This window comes from Colossoma macropomum, unplaced genomic scaffold (genome assembly GCF_904425465.1).
Source record: "Colossoma macropomum unplaced genomic scaffold, Colossoma_macropomum, whole genome shotgun sequence".
Taxonomy (NCBI): Eukaryota; Metazoa; Chordata; class Actinopteri; order Characiformes; family Serrasalmidae; genus Colossoma; species Colossoma macropomum.
This window is the reverse complement of record NW_023494803.1, coordinates 13,745,534-13,770,612: the sequence shown is the minus strand read 5'-3', so window position 1 is coordinate 13,770,612 and position 25,079 is coordinate 13,745,534. Positions and strand designations below refer to the sequence as shown.

The window sequence follows — 25,079 nt, the reverse complement described above, 5'->3', positions numbered from 1 at the left end:
AATCTTTGCTGAGCCCCTCATATCGATACTGACACAGTTGTACACCAGTAACTCCCAAAAAGATCCAGTTTCTTACCAACAGCCTTCACAAGTTAGCTTCCTTCAACACCACACAGACAGACCTGACATGTATCTTAAGTAGACTCTTTAAAAAATGGTTCTCCAAGGGTTCTTCAGTAGAAACAATGGTTCTATATAGAACCATGAGCAGTCAAAGAGCCATTTGCATGCTTTGTGTCAGTAACTGGTTTAGTGTGTTTACATGCTCTTAATAATCTGATTACTGCAGAAAATCAGACTGTGTCAGTAACTGGTTCAGTGAGTTTTCATGCTCTTCATCTGTAATAAACAGCAGAAAATCTGAAAACGATCAGATTATTAAGTGCATGTAAACACACTAAGATTAAAGAAGCAAACTTCAGACACCAAACACGTCTTGGCTGACTGAGTACACACTGAAAAAGATGGTTTCCAAGGGTTCTTTAGTAAAGACAGTGATTCTGTTTGGAACTGTGAGTTCTGTATAGAACCATTTCATGCTTAAAGGTTCTTTGCATGGTGGAATGGTTCAGATGTGTTGTATATGGTTCTATATGGCACTAAAAAGGGTTGTGCTGTTGTTTTGGTGCTATATAAGATAATTTCACCATGCAAAGAAGTTTTAAGCAATAAAATTGTTCTATATGGGACTCATGGTTCTAAAAATAGCCATTCCTTTTACTAAAGAGCCCTTGCAGAACCATATTTTTTTAGAGCGTATATTTGGAGGTTGCTTTAAAACTATCGCTTTAATTGAAAGGAAGGTTGTTGGCCTCAGCTGCTGGAGCTGTGCGAGTTAGCCCGGATCCATAGTCCTGCTGGGTTTACTGTGGGATCCGGGTTGAGGTTCTTTATGGTTCTTTATAGTTTGTATAGAGTCATTGTTTGTTTTTGTCTTGGTAACTCTTATCGTTTGCCCGAGTCAACACTGTCACCAAGCGCACAGTCATCTTATCTGCGTCTGGAGGTCAAAGTTCACCGCCTGAGAGTCCTTACTGTTGATTAGTGAGCTGCGCTGCTGACCTTTGTATGCGTGAGCAGGTCGGGCGTGTGAGGGAACTCAGACACGGAGAGTCTAAACAAACTTTACACCAACTGAACCCTGATTACAGCAGAAACTCATCCGACAGGTTTGCAGTAATGTAATTATAATTAAAGGCATTAGGGCAGGTGTGCGCCGAGGCCTCGCCGCAGCCTCACTGACTCGGCTGGAAATCAGAGCACAGAGATGTGACATCACAACCCCTCACCGTACGCGATATTCAACATTTCACACACTGTGCTGCTACAAACAGTGAGGTTCAGTACCAGGCAGCCAATCAGAGCAGAGCTCATTTACATAGAGCTGTGTGGAGAAGTTTGAGCGCCCCTCCCCCGTCAAATATGTTGTTTTGATTACACAGTTACTGTTTATTGCAGAAAAACTGCCGTATTGAAGTTCTCGCTAGAGGTCGTGTTCACTGGAGGATAGAATGATGTGTATAAATGAATTTTGACCTTTTTAAATACATGAAGCCAAACAAACATCATATACAACACAAAATCCAGGAGAATTGTTGGATACGGGCTCTTTAATGGTGCTGTGTGGCTGTGATAGTGCTGCTCACTGCTGTTGTTGTTCAAGGCTACTAAACTGCTAATGCTAATGGGGGTCCAGTTCCATCAGTGTGAGCATCAGGAGATTATACGCGCACACACACACACACACACACACACACACACACACACAGAGGCTAAACGACCAGTCTGAGGGATTAATGTGAAAACTGCAGTTTCATCCTCTCTCCTTCTCTCTCTCTCTCTCTCTCTCTCTCTCTCTCTCTCTCTCTCTCTCTCTCTCTCTCTCTCTCTCTCTCTCTCTCTCTCTCTCTCTCTCTGTTAAAGCGCTAGTTCTGTGATAAACCCCCAGCTTCCCCTCTTTACCTCAGAGCCAGGACGTGTTTGGTGTCTGAAGCTTCTCAGCAGATTAATTGTTTTGATTATGTGACAAAATTTATCATGATAATAATATAGATTTTGTCATATTGCCCAGCCCTAGTTGAAAAATTATAATTATTTTGGTGATTGTTGAGATCAGGATTATTAAACACAATCACTCGTTAACTGTGGAAGCGTTAATTGAACTTGAAAAAAAAAAAGTCTTTTAATTGTCTTTTAAAAGTCTTTTAACTCTTTTAATATAGAGTAATGCTGTAATGCTGTTGTAATACTTGTAGAATGTGGTTTGACATTGTCATGCTGAAATAAGCAAGGCCTTCCCTGAAAAAGACGTCGTCTGGATGGCAGCATATGTTGCCAAAACCTGTATATATCATTCAGCGTTAATGGTACCTTCACAGATGTGCACGTCACCCATGCCATGTGCAGTAATAGACCCCATAACATCATAAATGCTGGCTTTTGAACTGTGCGCTGGTCACAAGCTGAGTGGTCTTTAGTTCGGAGGACATAGTGTCCATGATTTCCAAATAAAATTTCAAATGTTGATTTGCGGGACCACAGGACACTTTTCCATTTCCCCTCAGTCCATTTTAAATGAGTTTGGGCCCAGAGAAGGTGGCAGAGTTTCTGGATCCTATTTATATATGGTTTCTTCTTAGTGTTTAAGAGTTTTAATTAGCATTTGTGGATGCAGCACCGAACTGTTTTCACACACAGTGGTTTTCAGAAGTGTTAATATAATATATATGTAATATAAAATAAATAAGATCAAAATAAAGATTAACTATGTCGCAGTGCATAACCAGTGGAAAACTACGAAACACATAAAAATAATAAACAAAAATAAATTAGCTGAGTTTGGGCTTTTAGGGAGGGGCGCTGTAAAGGAAGGGTCCACTGGATTTATCACACGACACAATGAGAGCATCACTGTGAAACAGAATGCAGCGTTTTATCTTGATTATATTCTTTTCATAATCGTTGGAAGCCAAAATTGTAACTCATAACAATTTTTTCTTAATCGCACAGCCTTGCTAGTTAGTGATATCAAACACATGAAAAACACTGCATTCTTGGCTACAAATAAGCCACACATCAACTTTGGAAACATCTAACGGCTCTTTCACAGCGCGATCATTCTAAACGAAGTGACGTGCATACTTCTACACATCTTGTAGCGTTCAGTGGGATTCCACTGAGCTGGGAGATTTTACGGATATGCATAAATGCATTATGAAATTAGCGGTGTGTTTTATTTTGTTGACCATCCGTGAAAGTTAACCCTGTATCGACCTCTGCTTTAACACAGCAAAGCAGCCTGCAAACACCTCAGAAAAACATTAAATCATTTAGGCTACTGTTTAGAGTAACAATTAAAACTGAGTTTTGTTTCCTTTTGTTTTTGTTCCTTTCACGCATAGGAATGCACACTTAAACATCGCAGCTCACAAAGAAAAACAGAGATGAGTATTATACAGAAATAAGTATTTAATGTTGTTTAAAGCATAAACTAACTTTTCTAAACTAATATTTAAATGTATTTCTAGTGTAATATGTTTAATTAAATGTGTGATTTCATATTTATTGATCATTTTTCCTTCAATCTTGACCACATGCTTGGTTAGCGCAGGTACACTGATAATAAGCTGCCTGTGTTCTGTATGTGTGATTACTTTGCATGATTATTGATCATATTGATCATGCTGAGAGATGATCAGTCAGTCAGGTCATAAACACAGAGACGTGTGGAGTGTTCCAGCACTACTGACTGTGAGAAAGAGATGTGCTGTTAGAAAGCCTCTCTTACTCTCTTACTCTGGGTATAAAAAAATGTTTCCTTGAAAACAGATTTTGGAAGAGTAGAGCTGTTTTCCACTCCCCACACACACACACACACACACACACATACACACACACACACTGCTTTTTCAGCATAATTACTGTCGCTTTCAGCGCAGGCCTGTAATCAGCATTCCACTGTGTCCAGCTGATCTGACCGTTATGAGGCAGCGCAGAGTAGCACACAGCATAAGGCACAGTGTACTACACAGCATTACTCAGAGTAACACACAAGACACCGTGTACTACACAGCATAAGACAGTGTACTACAAAGCATTACTCAGAGTAACACACAGCATAAGACACAGTATACTACACAGCGTTACTCACGCATAACACAGCATAAGACACAGTCTACTACACACCATTACTCATAGTGTACTACACTGCATTACTGGTAGAGTAACACAGCATAAGACACAGTGTACTACAGTGTTACTCACTCAGTAACACAGCATAAGACAGTATACTACACAGCATTACTCACAGAGTAACACAGTGTACTACAGTGTTAGTGTTAGAGTAACACATCATAAGGCAGTGTACTACATACCATAAGTCAGTGTACTACACAGCATTACCCACCGAGTAATGCACAGCATAAGACCCAGTGTACTACACAGCGTTACGCACAGAGTAACACACGGCATAAGACAGTGTACTACACAGCATTACGCACAGAGTAACACACGGCATAAGACACAGTGTACTACACAGCATTACCCACTGAGTAACGCACAGCGTAAGACAGTGTACTACACAGCATTTCTCAGTATTGCAAAAAGAATGCAAACCGGTCTTTAACCAAGTCACATTATTGATTCACAGATGTGTTTATAATATATTACGAAGTGTACAGGAATGTAATATAGTGACAGTGTAATAGTGATGCTGTTTTTTGTCAGGATTGTTCAGCTGTACTCTTGAGAGCGTATTTCTGAGCAGAATGATGAATCACTCGGCTGTGTCTGATGTGTCTCAGGTGAGCGTGTTGGAACGTGTTCAGGTGCGTCACTGCAGCTGTAGCACAGAAACACAGACACCTTCACACCTTTATTAGAACAGCAGAAGACAAACCCTCAAACTACATCTGTTGCTCTGTTGGAGCTGTACCCATTAAGTAAAGGTTGAATATGCGTTTTGATTTTGGAGATCTTCTGTGTTCTCAGAGCGCTCATTTGATTTTACACAGATTGCTCCATGGGTTACTGTACAGGTCTCTATAGGTTGCTCCATGGCTTACTCTGTAGGTCGCGCCATGGCTTACTCTGTAGGTCGCGCCATGGCTTACTCTGTAGGTCACTCTCTGGCTTACTCTATAGGTCACTCCATGGCTTACTTTATAGGTCACTCCATGTGTTACTCTATAGGTCACTCTTTGGCTTACTTTATAGGTCACTCCATAGGTCGCTTCATGGCTCACTCTATAGGTCACTCCATGGCTGAGAAAATCGTTCAGAAAATCGATGTGCGACACCCGTGTTTAAAAGTACATCTGCGGCTTCATCCGCTGTGAAATCTGAATCTTCAGGCTAGCTGCTTTCCTTACAAAGCACTGTGGTGCTTACAGTGTGGCTTCGCTTCGTCTCCTAGCCCATTAGCCTCTCTTGGCGGCAGCCTGGGGGGGTGGGTAACAGTACAGTGCAAGCATGGGTTACCCAGTGCTTCACGGAGCAGGTCTAACTTGAGGTACGAAGGGCCACAACGCGGCCCTAGTGAGGGCCCAGTGTGGCGGGGCACTGTTTGAAGCCTTGCTGAAATGTGTAGGGAAGAGACTGGAAAGGGAAGAGAGATAGAAAAGGGAAAGAAAGAGAACGAGAACAATAATGAGGGAGAGAGAGAGAAAAGAAAAGAGAACAAAGAGACAGAGAAAAAGGAACAAAGAGAAAGGAAAGGGGGGGAGAGGGAAGATAGAGAAAGAAGGAGTGAAAATACAGAAGAGAGAGAGAGAGAATATGAGAAGTGTTGGACTGTATCAGCTTCCTTTTAGTTCCAGAAAGAAAAGAGAATCCAGGCGATCTCATCCCCAGCTCTGCTCCAGCCCCACCTATGTCTCCACTCTGGCACCGCCCACTCACTCTCACCTGTTCCACACCAGCGTTTGTGTGTTAGAGAGACGAAGTGCAGTAAGTGTTCTTTTACTTCTGAGTGTAACAGAGATGTTATGAAGGAGGAGTAGACGGTCGCTGGTTGCAATATGATTGGGAAAGTTCGTAACACTCAACATAAAATCAGTTTATGGAGAAAGTCCTGCCCTTCAATAAAAAGAGCCAATCAGCTTGCTGTGATATATATGAGTCTGAGTGTTCTACAGTTTCTCATCAGGTTGAATGAATAACTGGATCTAAGAGTCGCATTCTTGCTACAGTAGCTGTGAAGGAACATGTTTGTGGGCGGAGCCCGGAGAGAGAGATTGAACTGAACTGAACTGAGAGAGTATGAATGTGTTTGGGTTGTTTTAAATAACATTCCAGCTTTAAATAGCTGCACTGACTCAGACAGTGCTGTAAGGAGCCGAGTGGACCACACGTACCACTTTAAAACACTAAACTAATCTCTCTCTTCTTCTCTCTCTCTCTCTCTCTCTCTCTCTCTCTCTCTCTCTCAGCTGCAGAACTAGCTCAGCCCACAAGGAATTTATTGCATTTAGATTCATTAGTGTGTGTGTGTGTGTGTGTGTGTGTGTGTTGGGTGGAGATGGGGAATTCCATGGCTGCTGATGCCTCTTCTCTTTCTCACACACTCATTTTTTTTTTTACTTATTCACAAACAGAGATAATTTGTCTTTGTGCCGCATCACTGAGCTGATTAACAGGCTTTTCTCCACCAAACAGCTTTAACTCTGTAGATATCAACAGTTATCATACATGCAGTACTGTTCAAAATTCAGACCCCCCCTCATTCATTTCATTTCATTTCCCATCCAAACGGCCGTTAAGTAAAAATTATTAATGTTTCAGGAGATGTATGTGAGCCAATCAGAGAGCAGATAATCCACTTGCACAAGAAAGAAGAAAGTGGAAAAAACAGTAGTTTCCAAAACAGGAGTTACAGAGCTGCAAAGAAAACGATGGCCTTAATAACCAGCTGAAAGACCTGGTAGACACTAAAACTGCCTCCATCAGATAAACAGCACTTAAAGCTCCACTGTGAGAAGACAACTCAGTGCTATGGGTCTGAAAGGATGTGTAGCTGTCAAGAAGCCTCACTGAGAAAAGGAACATCAAAAAAAGAAGCTGAACATAGACTGACCACCCCAGAGTCCAGACCTCAACATCACTGAATGTGTTTGATTACCTCAGAAAATGATCAACCAGCTTCTAAGACTGAACTTTGGAGGTGTGTCTGCAGATTCTTTGAGGAACTGAAAGTGAGTCTCCTGAAAAGAATAGAAGCTGGAATAAAGGTAAAGAGTAGAGGCAATAAATACTGAAACATATGAATTTTCCTGATGCGGAAAAAAAAATCAGTTTTTGACTGTAAGGTATATAAATGAAGGATGGGCTCTGTTTGTCTTCTAAGATAGAAGTTAGTGTGTTGTAAATTAGAGTTAAGGCCAATTTATAGTCCAGTCTGCAAGTGTCGCTAGACAGTAGACAGTAAACACAGCTGCAAACCGTGGCAGCACTGCAGAACATAGAACTTTGAGTGTCTGTCCAATCAGAATGCAAGACCATGTCTGCACCCTTTCAGGGGCCGGATTCACAAAAGTGTCTTAAGAAAGAAAATCTTCCTAAAAGTGCTTTTTCTGAACATCATTCTTAAGAAAAAAAAGTTTCTTTTCTTCTTTTACTTCATTTTTTGTCAAGCGACACTTGTCGTCTGGACTGTAAATTGGCCTCAAACTGTTGAGTTTTGGCCTAACAGTAGGAGCTGCACTTTCCACAGAGATTCCACACAGTTTCCTCCCACCTTCCTAGTATTTACCAGTGTAATAAACACAAACGCTGACCTTCTGCTGGACGTGTGGTGTGTGTAAAGTGGTAGATGATCGCTGCTTCCTCATTGAATGCAGACGCAACATTTAATCCGACTCATTAATCGTTACTGCTGCTGGCTCAGCAGGTCACTTTCAGTGGATCTGAGCTGCATATTTAAGCACACACAGGTTTGGGGCGGGATTTTCCACGTACAGCGTCGTGCTCTGGTTTGTTGTGTAGTCCGTAGGGTTGGGTGGAGTCCACGTTTCTCACACCTACAAACATCTCCAAATGATACGACACGTAAAATTTAGTAAAAGCGTCACTCTTGTGCTGTCATATCAAGCAAACCTACACTCTTAAAGATGGTTCTTTAAGGGTTCTTGAATAAAGACGATGGCCTCATTCTCCAATGTCTCCCTAAATTTGTTATTAAATGTGTTCTTGAAAAAGTCTACGTCCGATTCATGATGTGTTCATAAACTGCAGAACTGTTCTCACCTTTGTGCTTTTGAGTGTGTGTAGATTCTGTTCTTACCTGAGAACAAATCCCAAATAAGAGAACCTTGGTGAATCTCAGAATCTTCGTCAAAACTGCGTAAGTGGGTTTAAGAAGAAAATTCTTCCTAAGAACGGTTGGTAAACAAGGTCCAGTGGTTCTATATAGAACCATAAACACTCAGATAACCAATTCATGCTTAAAAGGTTCTTTGTATGGTGAAATGATTCTTTAGATTCATGGGCAATGTGCTGTATGTGGTTCTGTGTAGAACCTTTATGAAAATGGCACCACAAAGGGTTCTGCTATTGTTACGATGTCAAGCTTGTAACAAATATTACCCTTTTGGGTGCTATGTTTTTCAAAACCCTTTTCAAAAAGGTTCTATATACAACTGTCTGTAGCTCATTTATGCACATTTTCCATCAACCCAAAGAACCCTCTCTTGATGCGAGAACGCTTTAATCATGCAAAGTGTTCTTTGAGTGTTCACGGTTCTGTATAGAACCCTTTTCTTTGCTAAAAAACCCTTGAAGCACCATCTTTTTTTTTTAAATCTCAGAACCGAGAGGCAGTGGAACAGTTCACACGTTCCTTCCAGTATTTCCCGATCTGACAGCCAGATTTCTCAGAGTCTGTGGTGTCTGTGTGTCTATGATGAACCTCAAAAGTGAGTTTGTCTCTTTGGGAGGAGATTTAAAAATCTGTGTCAACGACATTTTCAGAAATGGAACATCTGAAGAGATCCACAACTATAAAATACATTTTTTGCCAAATAAGTTAAACCCCCTACACTGTTGTTTAGATGGGTTCTTTTGTAAAGACAGTGGTTCTATATACAACCAGGAACACTCAGTGAACCCTTTGCAGGCTTAAATGGTTCTTTGCGTGGTGAAATGGTTCTTCAGATTGGAGAATGTGTTGTATGATTAAGGTGTAGTTTTGTTTCGGTATAAGGGTTAGCATGTCAGCTCATCATATAAATGTGTAAGTAACAAGTATTTTCCCCATTCAAACTTACCTGGTTACACTCATGAAAGCCTTGGCTGAGCAGTTCAGTCAGTGTTCAAGAACAACGGCTCAGAAAACTATGCTGTGTAGCGTAAAAGTCCCCCAAGGACTAGAACTGGGAACCACTAATCTAGATAACAGATGTATAACATCCGCAAAGGACTGCATTCTTGGAGTAGCTTTGTTCAGGATAATCCTGGATTCTGAGAGAGACGATGCACCGAATGTTCTACCTTCGAGAATCACACATTCAGAAAATGCGTTTAACATTTGCCACCTTAGTCCATTTTATCAGCTCAACTGACCATATAGTTTCACTTTGTAGTTCTGCAGTTACAGACTGTGGTCCATCTGTTTCACTGCATACTTTGTTACCCTGTTCTTCAATGGTCAGAACCCCCACAGAGCTGGTATTATTTGGGTGGTGGGTCATTCTCAGCACTGCAGTGACACTGATGTGGTGGTGGTGTGTTACTGTGTGTTGCGCTGGTGCGAGTGGATCAGACACAGCAGTGCTGCTGGAGTTTTTAAACACTGTGTCCGCTCACTGTCCACTCTATTAGCCTCTCCTACCTTGTTGGTCCACCTTGTAGATGTAAAGTCAGAGACGATAGCTCATCTGCTGCTGCACAGTTTGTGTTGGTCATCCTCTAGTCTTTCATCAGTGGTCACAGGACGCTGCCCACAGGATGCTGTTGGCAGGTTTTTGGTTCTCAGTCCAGCAGCGACACTGAGGTGTTTAAAAACTCCAGCAGCACTGCTGTGTCTGATCCACTCAGACCAGCGCAACACACACTAACACAACACCACCACAACGTCAGTGTTACTGCAGTGCTGAGAATGACCCACCACCCAAATAATACCTGCTCTGTGGCTGACCTGACTATTGAAGAACAGGGTAACAAAGTATCAGAGAAACAGATGGACTACAGTCTGTAACTGTAGAACTACAAAGTGCTCCTATATGGGCAGTGGAGCTGATAAAATGGACTGTGAGTGTAGAAGGTGTTCCTAATAAAGTGCCCAGTGAGTGTAAATGCCAAGAGCATTGCTTCTATTTACAGAGATTTTGAGCGTTTTCCTTTCCATGCTTTTCTACAAATGACTTTCCAGTTCTTTAGAAGTTAAAATGCCCCAATATGGTGCCCTGAGGGACCCCACACACTGAGTCAGAGTTAGCATGTTGGTGTTTGATTGGCAGCTGGAGGCTCTGCCAGCTCTTGGCCCTGCAGGTGTGAAAAAGGCTGTGAAAGATGTGTAGGAATGTGTGAGCGTTTCGGTTCACTCTCTTCTGGTCTCTCGCTGTTCCTACGGCTAATGGTGCTCACATAACAGTCTACTGACAGGCACTTTGGCACCGTCCAGGAAGAACATTATCAGCGTAACATTATCGCTTGTTGGAAGTGTATTTATTTGACTTTATACTCGTTTCTTCCAAAAATGGCTCGCTGTTGCACTGCCCGGTTTATGCTTTATTTTTGCTGTGATCAGATCTAATAAACTTCTCACTAACTTGCCAGACTTGCAAGAAATGCCAGCCGTAATCCTGAAGGCCAAGCTTCGGGATGACATTGCATGTCCAACTCAACAGTTTAGTTGTTTTTAATAAACTGGTCAAACCAATTGTTCTTACTCTCTCAATTTCTGCATAATTAAATGGTTAAGATGGTTAAAAAACATCATTCAATGTTGTTTGATGTGAAATGCTCAGAATTGTTCACAGTGGTGATGTTGGGAACCAGATGGCCACCTCTTAAAGCTTCCTCACATGACATGGTTGTGAACACGCTGGCTGATGTCTGAGATGTTGTTTTAGAAGATCTTGGCCTTAAAATCCATTCATGGTGGAGGGACACATGCAGGATGTTGTGAGGCAAAGAAAACTTATTCAGATTTTCCACTATTGTCCCGTCATCAACATTCCATATAAAACTCAGAAGACACGTGTAGGTTCACTTGTGGTTTTGGATAGTAAATAAAATGTCTATATTTGTGTTGTAGTCATACTTGGTTCCTATCACCACCACTGTAAAGACATCTGAACCATTTCACACCAAACCACTCTGAATCACTCTGTTTACATCTCACACACTGAAATATGCAGAACATTTTGAACAGAAACAGGTTCCTTTTGTTTTTAACAGCATAAACTGAACTTTGTATAGTGTTTTGTACGTTGCTTTTGTCCTAAACTGCTCCATGTGTACGTGCCTCCTGTGTGGTCTTGCCTTAGATTCAGTGAAACGGACAGTTCTCTGTAAATTGAATTGAATTTCCTGTCACTACTGTGAACTGTGAGAGTTGGAGCTGCTTGAAGAGTCCATCAGGTTTGAGTTTGCCTTTGCAGGCTGCGTGTTGCATCTCCCTTATCTTACGCACACACAGCGTGATGGTTCTAGGACACTGGAGCCTAATCATTTCCTCAGCCTGCTCTGGAATGGCTTTCATGAGGCAGCTGTATCTGATGGTTTCTAACTGCAGTCAGTAGGTTTTTAGAGCAGGCCACACTGTAGGCTCTACTGGTGGCTAGAAGCCGTCCTTCTGAAGATTTCCCTTCAAGCGTAGATCTGTTCCAAACCAAGTCTGACTCACCTAATCCAGATAATCAAGGTGCTCTCTGGAAGATTTAGGTTGGAACAAAACTCTGGGGGAATGCAGCTCTCCGGGAGGAATGTTTTTAGCTGCAGTGAGTAGACAGACTGTTGCTAGAGTCAGGACATTTTTGCAGTAAGCTTTAGCTACAGACAGTAGGTCTTGGTAGATTTACTCTCTGGACAGTTCAGATTTCTTGATGTTTGGAGTTCTTTGGAGAGTTTTCTTCTGAGAAAACAAAGAAAGAGGAAACTCCTGGACAAGTACTTTTTGGTGCTGTACTCAAGCCAAGTCTTTCCTAGACAGCACAAACTTTTATAAAAGAACAGTTTTGGAGATTTTTATTTTATCCAGTATATTTTGGTGATTAGACAGTCTCAGATATTAACATTTACTTCACTCTTATCAGACAGTCCTTTGGTGATCCAATGGTCCACTGGTGGTCGAAAGGTCCTTTGTTGGTTGGCTGGTCCTTTCGTGATTAGACAGTTTCCTAGTGCTCAGGCATTAACATTTACTTTGCTCTTATCAGACTGACCTTTGGTGATCAGACAGTCTTTTGGTGTCCAGATGGTTCCTTGGTGTTCAATTAGTTGACTGGTAAACAAACAGTCCACTGGTATTCATGCGGTTCCTTGGTGATCAGACAGTCCATTGGTTATCAGATGGACCCTTGTTGTTAGGACAGTCCTTTGGTGATCAGACAGTTAGATGGTCCCTTGGTGTCTAGATGATCCCCTTGTTTGGACAGTCCCTTGGTGTTTAAAAAGTCCTTTGGTGATGGGAGGGTGACTGGTGGTCAAACAGTCCATTGATGTTCATAAGGTTCCTTGGTGATCAGACAGTCCATTGGTGTTCATGCGGTTCCTTAGTGATCAGACAGTCCATTGGTGATCAGATGAACTCTTAAAGTTCAGACAGTCCAATGGTGTTTGGTTCCTCCTCTCGTGTGGGAAATGACGCCAGAGAAACTGTAAATGTGCTGCAGGTCAGTGCGAGTCCGTCAGGGATTCCTGCCCTGCGGCAAATAAACATGAACCCAGCTCCTGAAGGTCACAGATCCGTCAGAATCTCCTCTCCGACTCTTGTTAGATTCCTGGTCATGTGGGAGAAACTCCCTCTTTTGGGATCAGAGGTGGAAAGTTTAGCAATTTCTTGTGACCAATATTAGACCATCATTGGTCAGCGATGAACTGTTAACCAGTGAGACTAAAATCAAAGATGCAACCCATCAAAATGTACATTATAAAGCCTCTAATATCCACTGTGGTACTGTCTTAAAAAGGTGGTTCTTTAAGGGTTCTTTAGTAAAGAAAATGATTTTGTATAGAGTCATGAACACTCATAGAACCGTTTGCATGATTAAAGGGTTCTTTTGCATCATGGAAGGGTTCTTCAGATCAGTGAAGAATGTCATGTAGGTTCTTTGTAGAACCTTTTTGCAAATGCTTCTATATAGCACCAAAATAGTCCCTCTGTTGTTACTGTGTCAAGCTTGTAACAATAGAAGACAGTATTTTGGTGATCAGATGGTCCCTTGGTCTTCAGACGGTTCCTTGGTGTCCTGATAGTTGACTGGTGATCAAACAGTCCACTGGTGTTCAGACAGTCCTTTGGTGTTCAAGGGCAGCAGGTGGCCTAGTCGTAAGAATAGCAGACTGGCAACCAAATGGTCACTGGTTTGAATTCCAAGACAGCCTAGGTATTCCAACGGACTCCATTGTTTCTGTTTGTAAATAACTGTTCTTAATCTGAAGACATGTTTAAAAACAGCAGAAACAGCACAAATTGTAAATGTAATCTAGAGTCCACAGAGCTGCCTGCACTCAAGATGCAGTAGGAGTCAGAATTCAGCACCTGTTGTCCAGAATGTCTGCCTGTAGTGGTGAAGCTGTCATGTTTATAGCTCTCAGTAATCATACTGTGTCCTAAACCACATCTACACGTCTGCACCACCTTATTGAAGACCTGGGTGCGGTTTGAGCGGATTGAGAAGATTTGGGTGACTATTGGCTTCTATTGCTAGCAGCATTAGCCTAGTAGCACCAGACTTTTGGTTCAAAACTAAAGGAGCAAAATTAGAGCACCAAACATGTGTCAACTGGTCTTTCGCTGAACCATTCGTTTAACTGGTCTTAGACTAAAATAGGTCAGACTTTCTGTTTGGATCTGTTTGTTTTGGTTATTCTTCTGGTTGTGTAATCCAGCAGCATGTTTTGTAGCGGCTCTGTTGCAAGCTGTAGCCAGGCTTTGTTCACGGAGAACATTCAACTCTTGAACATGACGGACCCACAGGAACCTGGAGGAAAAAGAGCAGCGTGGTGGTGGTGGTGGTGTGGGGTGTATTTAAAGATATTTCTTGTAAATTCCTTCGTGGCATTACTTTCGTGTCCTGGATCCTTTGGACATGCCAGTATTTCTGATTCTTATCATCTCTCTCTCTCTCTCTCTCTCTCTCTCTCTCTCTCTCTCTCTCTCTCTCTCTCTGTTCTGAGGTATTTTTGGAAGCTAATGAAAAGAGGAATCTGAACTGTTTGCCCTTAAAAGGGATGTCTGGGTCAGCTGGGTGGAAACTTGCCTGTTATTAATGTCTTTAGCGTCTCTCTCTCTCTCTCTCTCTCTCTCTCTCTCTCTCTCTCTCTCTCTCTCGCTCTCTCGCTCTCTCTCTCGCTCTCTCGCTCGCTCACTCTCTCTCTCTCCTCCTCCCCCCCTCCCTCTCCCTGTACTGTGTGTTTTCTTAAGTGGGGCTCAGAACACAGGAATGTTATGGGTTGGAGGGCTGTGAGGGTTGGGCTCCATCTTCAGGGGGCATATTTGGCATTTTTGCAGGAGCTGTTCTAGTCGACTTTCAAGATGATTTTTCTTTTTTTCGGGTTCCTCCTCTTGTGTGGGAAATGACGCCGGAGAAACTGTAAATGTGCTGCAGGTCAGTGCGAGTCCGTCAGGGATTCCTGCCCTGCGGCAAATAAACATGAACCCAACTCCTGAAGGTCACAGATCCGTCAGAATCTCCTCTCCGACTCTTGTTAGATTCCTGGTCATGCGGGAGAAACTCCCTCTTTTGGGATCAGAGGTGGAAAGTTTAGCAATTTCTTGTGACCAATATTAGACCATCATTGGTCAGCGATGAACTGTTAACCAGTGAGACTAAAATCAAAGATGCAACCCATCAAAATCTACATTATAAAGCCCCTAATATCCACTGTGGTGCTATCTTTAAAAAAAAAAGAGGGTTCTTTAAGGGTTCTTTAGTAAAGAAAATGATTTTGTATAGAGCCATGAACACTCATAGAACCCTTTGCATGGTTAAAAGTTTCTTTGCATCATGAAAGCGTTCTTCACATGGAGAATAGATGGTTCTATGTACCACAAACATTAGAACAACCCTTTTTGGTGCTACATAGATGCTTCTATATAGAACCATGAAAACTCAAAGAACCCTTTGCATGATTAAAGGGTTCTTTTGCATCGTGGAAGGGTTCTTTAGATCAATGAAGAATGTGATGTAGATGGTTCTATGTAGAACCTTTTTGCAAATGGTTCTATATAGCACCAGAAGAGTTAGTCTATTGTTAGTGTCAAGCTTGTAACAATAGAAGCACACATCTGGGTACTGTGTATGGTTCTATATAGCACCATTTTCTTTGCTACAGAACCCTTGATAGGAGAACCCTTTTTCATGGTATATAGAACCATCTACAGCTTACTCTCCATCAATCTGAAAACCCCTTTCATGATGCAAAGAACCCTTTAATCAAGGAAAGGGTTGTTCAGATTGATAAAGAATGTACTGTAGATGGTTCTGTATACCACGAAAAAGGGTTCTTCCGTTGTAGTGATATCAAGCTTGTAACAGTAGAAGAACCCTATTTGGTGCTATATAGAAGCTTCTATATAGATCCATGAAAATTCAGGAACCCTTTGCATGATTAAAGGGTCTTTGCATCATGAAAGTTTCTTCAGATTGGAGATGGAGAACATGCTGTTCATGGTTCTATATAGAAGCATTTTGGAAAGGGTTCTATATATACCATTTTCAAAGAACCCTGGATAGAAGAAGCCTTTTTCGTAGTGTGTAGAACCATCTACAGCACATTTTCCATGAATCCGAAAAACCCATTTCATGCAAAGAACCATTTAATTATAATGAATGTGCTGTAGATGGTTCTATATACCAAAAAAGGGTTCTTTTATTGTAATATCACATCACGCTTGTAACAATAGAAGAACCTATTAGGTGCTATATAGAACCCTTTCTAAAAAGCTTCTAAATAGAATCATATACAGCGTGCATCTTCAATCTGAGGGACCCTTTCATGATGCAAAGAACCCTTTAATCATGCAAAAGGCTCTTTAAGTGTTTCTTTACTAAAGAACCCTGAGAGAACCATCTTTTTTTAAGAATGTACATTAGCCTCTACTTTATGTTTATGTGCTTTGCTACAGAATGAAAGTCAGAGCTCTGTTAGCAGGTTGGTACATGATATCAGCCCATAACTTCAGTTCCGAATTGGAAATATCGGAATCTGCATCAGGAGAGGGAACGGTAGATCGGTGCACCCCTGTCTCAGTACACCGTCAGAGTGTGAAATCTCTTGCGAGAGGAACTGAAGAAGGTAGATAGATAAGTTGATTAATCAAATATTAGTCGATAAGTTGGTCAGTTATAGAAGTAATTTGCTATCAGCTTAGTTATTAGTTGCTCTGCAACACATAGACAGTCATATCCTGTGAGGAGTCATCAGCCTTGAAGTGCATCATCTCAAAAACAACTGTTTCCTGCACTGCCGTCCAGCAGCCCACACAGCTCTCTCTCCAGCTCTCAGCTGATCTGGGGTCAGATTTTCACTGTTCTGTGCACTGAATGTGTTACAGCTCTGATTACAGACACGCAGGAGTTGCCTGACGTACAGCACAGACAGAAAAGAGTGGATTAGATCTGTTACAGTCTCATAGTTTCTCTCAGAATTAGCGCTTCTACACGTCTGAAATATTCCACATTTCTGTTCCTCAGACTGCGGCAGATTCACACGAGTCATTTCTGAGCTCGCAGAGAAAGTTTCACAATTTCTACTCATGTTTGCAACATCGTGATTCATTAATCTGGGGCTTCCAGCGTGGTCACTACAGGTCAGCAGTGTTGTTGCTTTCTGTTTTGTTTCCTGCAGGACTGTCATATCTGTGTGTGAGAACTGACTCTGTTCCATTATTAGACAATTTAGGTCTAAAAACACCTTCATTGGTGTTCTAATGTTCTAGATGTCTTCAGACCTTCACTGGAGTTCTAATGTTCTAGATGTCTTCAGAACTTCACTGGAGTTCTAATGTTCTAGAAGTCTCCTGGGAGTCAATGAAATCCATTCAAAACAATAACACGCTACTGTTCAAAGATTTGGAATCACTTCTTACTTAGAATCACTGCTCACATTTACTCAGTTATTCAATAATAACTTATACGGTACCTGTCCAGGGCGTTTCCTGCCTTCCGCCCAATGACTGCGACCCAGCAGGATAAGCGGCTTAGAAAGTTTGTGTGTGTATGTGTGTGTCTTATACAATGTAGATTGAAGTACTGTAAACTAAACTCAAGATAATTCCAGTTTTTCAGACATATATAATAAAAATACATACACTAGTTTTCTATTTAATAATTTCTTGACAAAATATCAAGATTTGTTCTCTTCTTTTGAAACATGAGGATATATAAACTTTATGTAATAAGTATAAACTTTATTAGAACTTCATTCTGGATATTAATTTCATAACAACTTAATTCTAGACATTCATTTTATTACAACTTCCTTCCGGACGTTAATTAGAACTTTGTTCTTAATATTAATTTATTAGAACTTCACTCTGGATATTAATTTTATTAGTGTTACGATGTCAACACAGATCAGACGCTCACAGATAAAAGGACAAGGTTGAAGTTTACTTGAGGTTTTGATGGATGTACAGAGGGCGTAGTCAAAACAGGCGAGGGTCAGAACCAGAGAGCTAGAAAACCAAAACAAACGGGACGTCCAGAGAGTAGTCAAAACCAGTCCGAGTTCAAAAACCAAAATCTCATACAAATCCAGCGAACACACCAAAAAAGGGCAAAGACAAAAAGGGCAGGTCAGAAATACAAAAAACAGGTCATAAACGAAAGAACTTGCAAACAAAGAACGCTCAGTACGCAACGAAAAAGCGTTGGCAATACTTTGCAAAGTTCTAAGCTAAAGCCTGGGCTTTATATACAAACTGGCTAATAAGCTGTGATGAAAAACAGGTGTGACAGTTTAGAATTCTGGTGAGGCTGAACGCTGAAATGAATGTTCATTGGTTGATGGCGGTGGAGTAGGAGTCACGTGGTCTCCCACTGATTCATGGGAGTTGTAGTCCTCTGGGCCATTCAAGGACTCGAGGGATCTGAGCAAAAAGGAACAGGTGGAGGAGGCGTCCTCGGCAGAAGGCGTGACAATTAGAACTTCATTCTGGATGTTAATTTTAGTAGAGCTTTGTTCTGGACATTAATTTTATTACAACTTCGTTTTGGGCGTTAATTAGAACTTTGTTTTGGACATTAATTGTAGTAGAACTTCATTCTGTTTGCTAATTTTGTTAAAACTTCATTGTGATTGAGAAGTTTTAGAGGTCCAGCATTTTATTTACATCATTTCATACACGGTTCCTCAACAAATTGGTTTATTGAGAATTTGATATTATTGAGAACATGTGAACGTCTGAACTGTGGTGTACGTGCAGGCAGGACTGACCTATGAATGAAGTGGGAATCGAGGAAGTCCATCAGTCTGAAACTGATCACGGAGAGCTGTTCCTCAGAAACCCCATGGAGGCCCAGAAAAGTGGTGACCACCGTGTTTGAGCCCTGCAGACAGTGACTGGAGCAAACAGTTAAACACCTCCTCCTGGAGATCTGCTGTCCTCCAGAGTTGGATCTTATGGCCAGTTGAAGGTAGAGAATGTTGGTGAGGTCATCTGTGAATCATGTGAGAATCATCGACAACAGAGAAACACCAAGAGATCCAGAAGTGAGAGAGAAAAAACATCACTGAATTTGTCTAAAAGAGTTTCGGTTGTACTGGAAGGAGCTTCAGTTGTATTGGGATGTATTTTAGTTGTACTGGGAGGGGTTTCAGTTGTATTGGGAAGGGGTTTGGTTGTACTGGGAGAAGTTTAGGATGTACTGGAAGGAGTTTTGGTTCTATTGGGAGGTGTTTTGGTTGTACTGGGAGGGGTGTCGGTTGTACTAGGAGGGTTTTGGTTGCCAAATGTGTCTTGGAGAGACAGATGTGTTTACGCTGCTATAGTGTGGCTTAAATGTGTCTCAGCTCACCTCCTGAAGGGATTTGAGTGAGGGATTTGTATCTGTTTTACACTAACACTACACTTACACTACCATCCAGATATAATCGAGATACTCAGGGCGCATGAAGTGACCAGGTGTAAACGGGATCTTTCATGATGTGATCTAGACTGTTAAAAATGTTCAGTGTCGTTACTTTTGTAATAGATACCTTTATATTTAGCTAGCTCGCAGTGAAAGACTGACATTAGCAGGCTGCCTAGCTGGTCATCAGTCATTACGCTAGCTCATATTAACATGCTAAATTATAGTGGACATTTAAAATTGAGCTGATTGACTGAAATTTTCAGCAGTAAACACACATATGTACATATGACCATTATAGAGCGCTTTTAAATGAAACAATGGAAGTCATATCGCCCCCTAAACTTCCTGTTGTGTATTACTGTGTGGATCATATGAACATTTCAGAGCCACAGAAATGGTCTCTGTTTTTGGGTTGTAAGTTGTCTGTTGGAGAAGAGTGTCTGTGTCAGTAGGTCTGTATTACAGAGATCTGGCTTTCATCAGCAGAGAGAGAGAGAGAGAGAGAGAGAGAGAGAGAGACTGTGTGTGAGTAAGTGAATGTGGCTCTGCACCTGAATCAACATCAGCAAACTGGCTTTTATTAATCCACTTCCTCAGTACAGCCTGAGGGCACAGCAACACAAACCAACACCAGCAGTGCCACCCAAACAAAAGGGGCTTCCTCAGCTCAGTTTCCCACATTATTCTGCTCACCGCCGCCCTGAATAACATTCAGCCAATCACTGTCCTGTTGAGACAGGACATTACTGATTGACAGATAAACTCTCCACATGGCAAAGGGAACAGAGTGTTGGATGACTAAGGTCCTGTAGTGCACCATAATGTCCATATGGTTCAAATTTTGACAGACTGTAATACACTACAGGAAGTGTAGGGGGCGATATGGCTTCTGTTGTTTCATTTAAAAGGCACTCTGTAATGTTCGTATAATACATCCATACCTTTTGTACCCCTAGGCTTTCACAGACATCCAACATAAGTATAATTTGATATGAATTACTGGCTCTAAATATAGGCATCGTGATATAAACTGAGTCTGTTCTACAGTTTCTCATACCAGTCAGAATCTAAAGGAAGGCAGACCTTCAGTGACGGTTACTCGCTGAGTTATCCTGAGCTGTAAAATTTCATGGATCAAAACAAAAAGCAACTTTTTAGTTTGTTTTTCTTTGTAAAATGGCGAGCGACAACTTTCTGTTACATCGTAATGCCAGCCAGCCAGCACAGCAGATTGACCATCACAATGCTATTGTTGCTTAGGAGCAGCGCAGCCAGGTGCAGTTTGAACTCCCCAAAAAAAATGGGCCGCGCTGTGCACCTCACGTTTTACAGCCTTCATAGAAACACAGAGTGAACCTGCCAGCTCCTCACACCAACCAGACCAGCCTCACTCTCTCGCCTTATAAGGACTAAATACAGATCTCTCTCTCTCTCTCTCTCTCTCTCTCTCTCTCTCTCTCTCTCTCTCTCTCTCTCTCTCTCTCATTCTTTGTTTCTCTTTCTCACACACACGCTCTCTCTCTGTCTCTCTCTCTGTCTCTCTCTCTTTCTCTCTTTCATTTTTCTGGTTTTCATCTTTCTTTCTGCTTCTCTCTCTTTCTTTGTTTTTTTTTTTTCTCTTTTTCTCTTTCCCATTTTTGTGTCTTTTTCTTTTTCTATTTTTATTTTTCCTATCTTTCTCATTCTCTCTCACACACTCTCTCTTTCTTTTTCTCTGTGTATATGCACATGCGCGCACACACACACACACACACACACACACAAACTTTGAATTAATTTCCAGTTAAACAGATGTTAAGTATGAGTTATTAATAGCTGCTATTAATAATCTATGAGGAATGTTTGTGTCCGTTTTCTTGTCCAGAGCTGAAAGCTGCTGATTTTACTGCTCCTTCTGTAATAAAGTCTGTAAACACACAACCATGTAAATGTGTGTGCTGAATGAGTGCTTGTGTGCTCTGCTGTGTGCATGTGTGTTTTAAATGAAGCTTCTCGGACTGACTGATGGTGATTTGAGCAGAATTGATGTTCTTTAGCTGGACAGTCCAGCGTGTTTCCCATCAGTCAGGATCAACATGTTCCTCTGCGTGTTCCTCTGCGTGTTCCTCTGCGTGTTCCTCTGCGTGTTCCAGGGCTTTAATCACCTCTTTAATCACGCCTCAGCCTGTTCTGGGACTTTACCAGCTATTTGATGACGCTCTTCACTGAATTCCTGCTGTCTGTTCTAATCACTATCAAATGTGTGTATCAAGTGTGTGAGAGAGAGAGAGAGTACACCGTCTGTCAGAAGTTTGGGGACATTGCGCCTATGTACGTTGTGCCTAAGTAATGTTTTTCACTCGTTGTTAAAGGCTCATATTGAAACTCTTGTGGTCTAGAAACGTTATCGTTCAATGCTTAGCTGCTTAGCTTAGTCTGTTTGTATGAGAGCTGGCCATGTTTCTCTCGAGACCCGAATCTTTCTGTCAGGTCAGACATGTGAATCCTGACTCTGTGGTCTGAGGATGCTCTAAAATGTTTACTGTATCATACAGGCGTCTTTTTGTAGGTGTTCAACCAGCTCAGCTAAACAGCCGCGTTTACACAGCAATCTCATTAGTGTAAGAATTCAAATCACCAACATGTCTGACAGTTCAGTCATGTTCATGTGTTGCAGTGTTGGTGTCACAAAGCAGATTTTCATAATGCATTTGTAGTTTTGCTTTTTTCTTGTAAAGAAAAATGGAAAGATCTAAATAGTCTTCTATTGATTATGGTCATTTAGTGTAAACTAATAAGAAAACAGAGAAGTTAACAAAGTTATGAAGAGCTCAGTGTCCTCATGTACTCTGTGTGTGTGTGTGTGTGTGTGTGCGTGTGTGAGTGTGAGTGAGAGAGAGAGAGATGTTGAGCTGCTGTAGTTCGATTGTCTCTGTAAAATAACACTGTAGAACAGGTTTTTCTGGAGTTTGTGAACGAGTCGGTATTATTCAGCAATCCTGCAAGTCCTGTCTCTCCCAAATCTGAGCACAAGGCAGAAATTCAACAACAACAATAACAACAACTCAGTACACTCCAACAACCACTGTCTTTACTTTCAGTATTATTGTTTATTTATTTATTTTTTTACCTATTTCATTAATTGTTTATTTTGGTCAGGTTTTAATTAGAATAAATCTGTAGGATTAATAGGATTAATATGACTGTGTGTGGGTTTTATCGGTCTGTTGGTGTGTTTAGTGTAGCCGTCTGTACACCTGTGTGTTTATTCTGGCCATCTGTAGGGTTAATCTGGCCATTTGTGCCTTTAATCTGTCTGTCTGTGATTTTGATCTCATCATCTTTTGGTCTTTAATTTTCATCCACAATCTGTGGGATTAATCTGGCCATCTATGACTTTAATCTGCCCCTCTGTGGGTCTGTGACTTTAATCTGCCCCTCTGTGGGTCTGTGACTTTAACCTGGCTGTCTGTTGGTCTTTTACTTTAATCTGGCCATCTCTGACTTTAATCTGGCTCTCTGTGACTTTAATCCATCTGTCTTTGACTTTAATTTGGTTGTCTGTGACTTTAATGTGGCCGTCAATGGGTCTGTGACTTTAACCTGGCTGTCTGTTGGTCTGTTACTTTAATCTGGCCATCTCTGACTTTAACCTGGCTGTCTGTGGGTCTGTGACTTTATTCTGGTCGTCTGACGGGTCTTTGATTTTTATCTGGTCGTCTGACATGTCTGTGATTTTAATCTGGTCATCTGTGTGTCTGTAACTTTAACCTGGCTATCTGTTGGTCAGTGATTTAAACCTGGCCATCTGTGACCGAAATCTGGCTGTCTACGGATCTGTGACTTTAATCTGGCCGTCTGTGACTTTAATCTGTCTGTCTGGGGGACTGTGACTTTATTCTGGTAGTCTGATGGGTCTGTGACGTTAATCTGGCTGTCTGTAGGTTTTTTATTTTAACCTGGCCGTCTGATGGGTCTGTGACTTTAATCCAGCTGTCTGTGACTTTCATCTGGTCATCTGTGGTCTTTAACATGGCTGTCTGTGGGTCTGTGACTTTAATCCAGCCATCCTGTGACTTTAATCTTGCCTGATTAAAGTCATCTTCTCACACGCGTGTCTGTGGGTCTGTGACTTTAACCTGGCTGTCTGAGGGTCTGTGACTTTAATCTGGCCGTTTGTGTGTTTAGTCTGGCCGTTCTGATCGAGCTGTGTAAATGTGATTTTTAAGGGAACTGTTGTTATATTAGAGCTAAGTGCCGGAAACTGAGGCACTGATCTGAGACACTGAGGAGATTCAGAGCTTCACCTCAGACGCTCTCTGACGGAACAAGGGATTCCCAGACGGAGCAGGGAATTCTGTGGTCAGAAGTGTGTGCGTGACTAAATGTGACTCTTAAGGATGTTTATTCTGTAGGGCTCTGGAAAGAATCATCAGATGAATTAAACATTTCTCTCTCTCTGTTTCTGCTCAGGATGGAGGGATCAGCGCTGACGGAGGGATAAATTAAAGATAAATGATCTTCTCTGAGAGAATGCATCCTTTCACAGTAAGTGTTTCAGCTTCGTTTCATATGTAAGCGCTCACTCCCCCAACACAGAGTGTGTTTGTAAGTGTGAGGAGCCATAGGTGTGTTGAGTGGGTCTGAGGACGCTTCATTAATCAAATCTACTATCAATCCATCTTTTTACTGCTGTATGTTATGTTTCTGTAGACCCTAACACGCGCCTATAGCTCCTCACACACGCCCACTGCTCCTCACACCTACGGTTCACCTACTGTGGGGCTACAGAAACAGTACATACAGTTGTATAAATGCTTTGGTGGTTGATTTAATTAGAGGAAAGACTGATGGATTTGACTTGATGGTTGGATGGATGGATTGAGGGATGGATGAGAGGATGGATGGATGGCAGGATGGGAGGATGCGAGGATGGATTGATTGAGGGATGGATGAGAGGATGGATGGATGCAGGATGGGAGGATGCGAGGATGGATGGATGGATGGGAGGATGCATGGATGAATGAATGGCCGTATGCATGGATGAATGGATGGGAGGACGCATGGATGGATGGATGGGAGGATGCATGGATGGATGGATGGGAGGACGGATGGATGAATGGATGGGAGGACGCATGGATGAATGGATGGGAGGACGCATGGATGAATGGATGGGAGGATGCGAGGATGGATGGATGAATGGATGGGAGGATGCGAGGATGGATGGACGCATGGATGAATGAATGGGAGGATGCATGAATGGATGGATGGGAGGATGCATGGATGAATGGATGGGAGGACGCATGGATGAATGGATGGGAGGACGCATGGATGGATGGATGGGAGGATGCATGGATGAATGGATGGGAGGATGCATGGATGGATGGATGGATGGAGGGAGGATGGATGGATGGATGAATGGATGGGAGGATGGGGGATGCATGGATGTGTTGATGATTTGATGAATGGATAGAGTGACTGCTAGATGGAGTGATGAATTGTTTGAAGGATAAATTGGTTGATGAAAGGATTGATGGGTTAGACTGATGGACAAACAGACAGAGTGACAGCCTGATGGATGGATGTTTTAATAGATGAAAGCTTCATTCATAAATGATTTCATTAATGAAAGAAAAGCAAGGAAGGTCTATCTCTTTCTTTCTCTCTCTCACTCTCCCTCTTCCTCTTCTTTCTGTCTATCTCTCTCTCTCTCTCTTCTTCATTCTTTCTGCTCAATCTCTCTCTCCCTGTCTGTCTCTCTCTCTCTCTCTCTCTCTCTCTCTCTCTCTCTCTCTCTCTCTCTCTCTCTCTCTCTCTCTCTCTCGGTCTCTGTCTCTGTCTCTGTCTCTCTCTCTCGGGTTA

At 41.9% G+C, this 25,079-nt stretch overlaps 1 protein-coding gene across 1 annotated transcript in view; it reads left to right on the top strand.

Annotated features, from left to right (window-relative positions):
* Window positions 1-25,079, top strand: part of luzp1 (leucine zipper protein 1) — a 61,018-nt gene that overhangs the window by 5,354 nt on the left and 30,585 nt on the right. The window contains 1 exon segment of the mRNA XM_036593160.1: window positions 23,691-23,765. The gene's annotated coding sequence lies outside the window, so the exon portion shown is untranslated.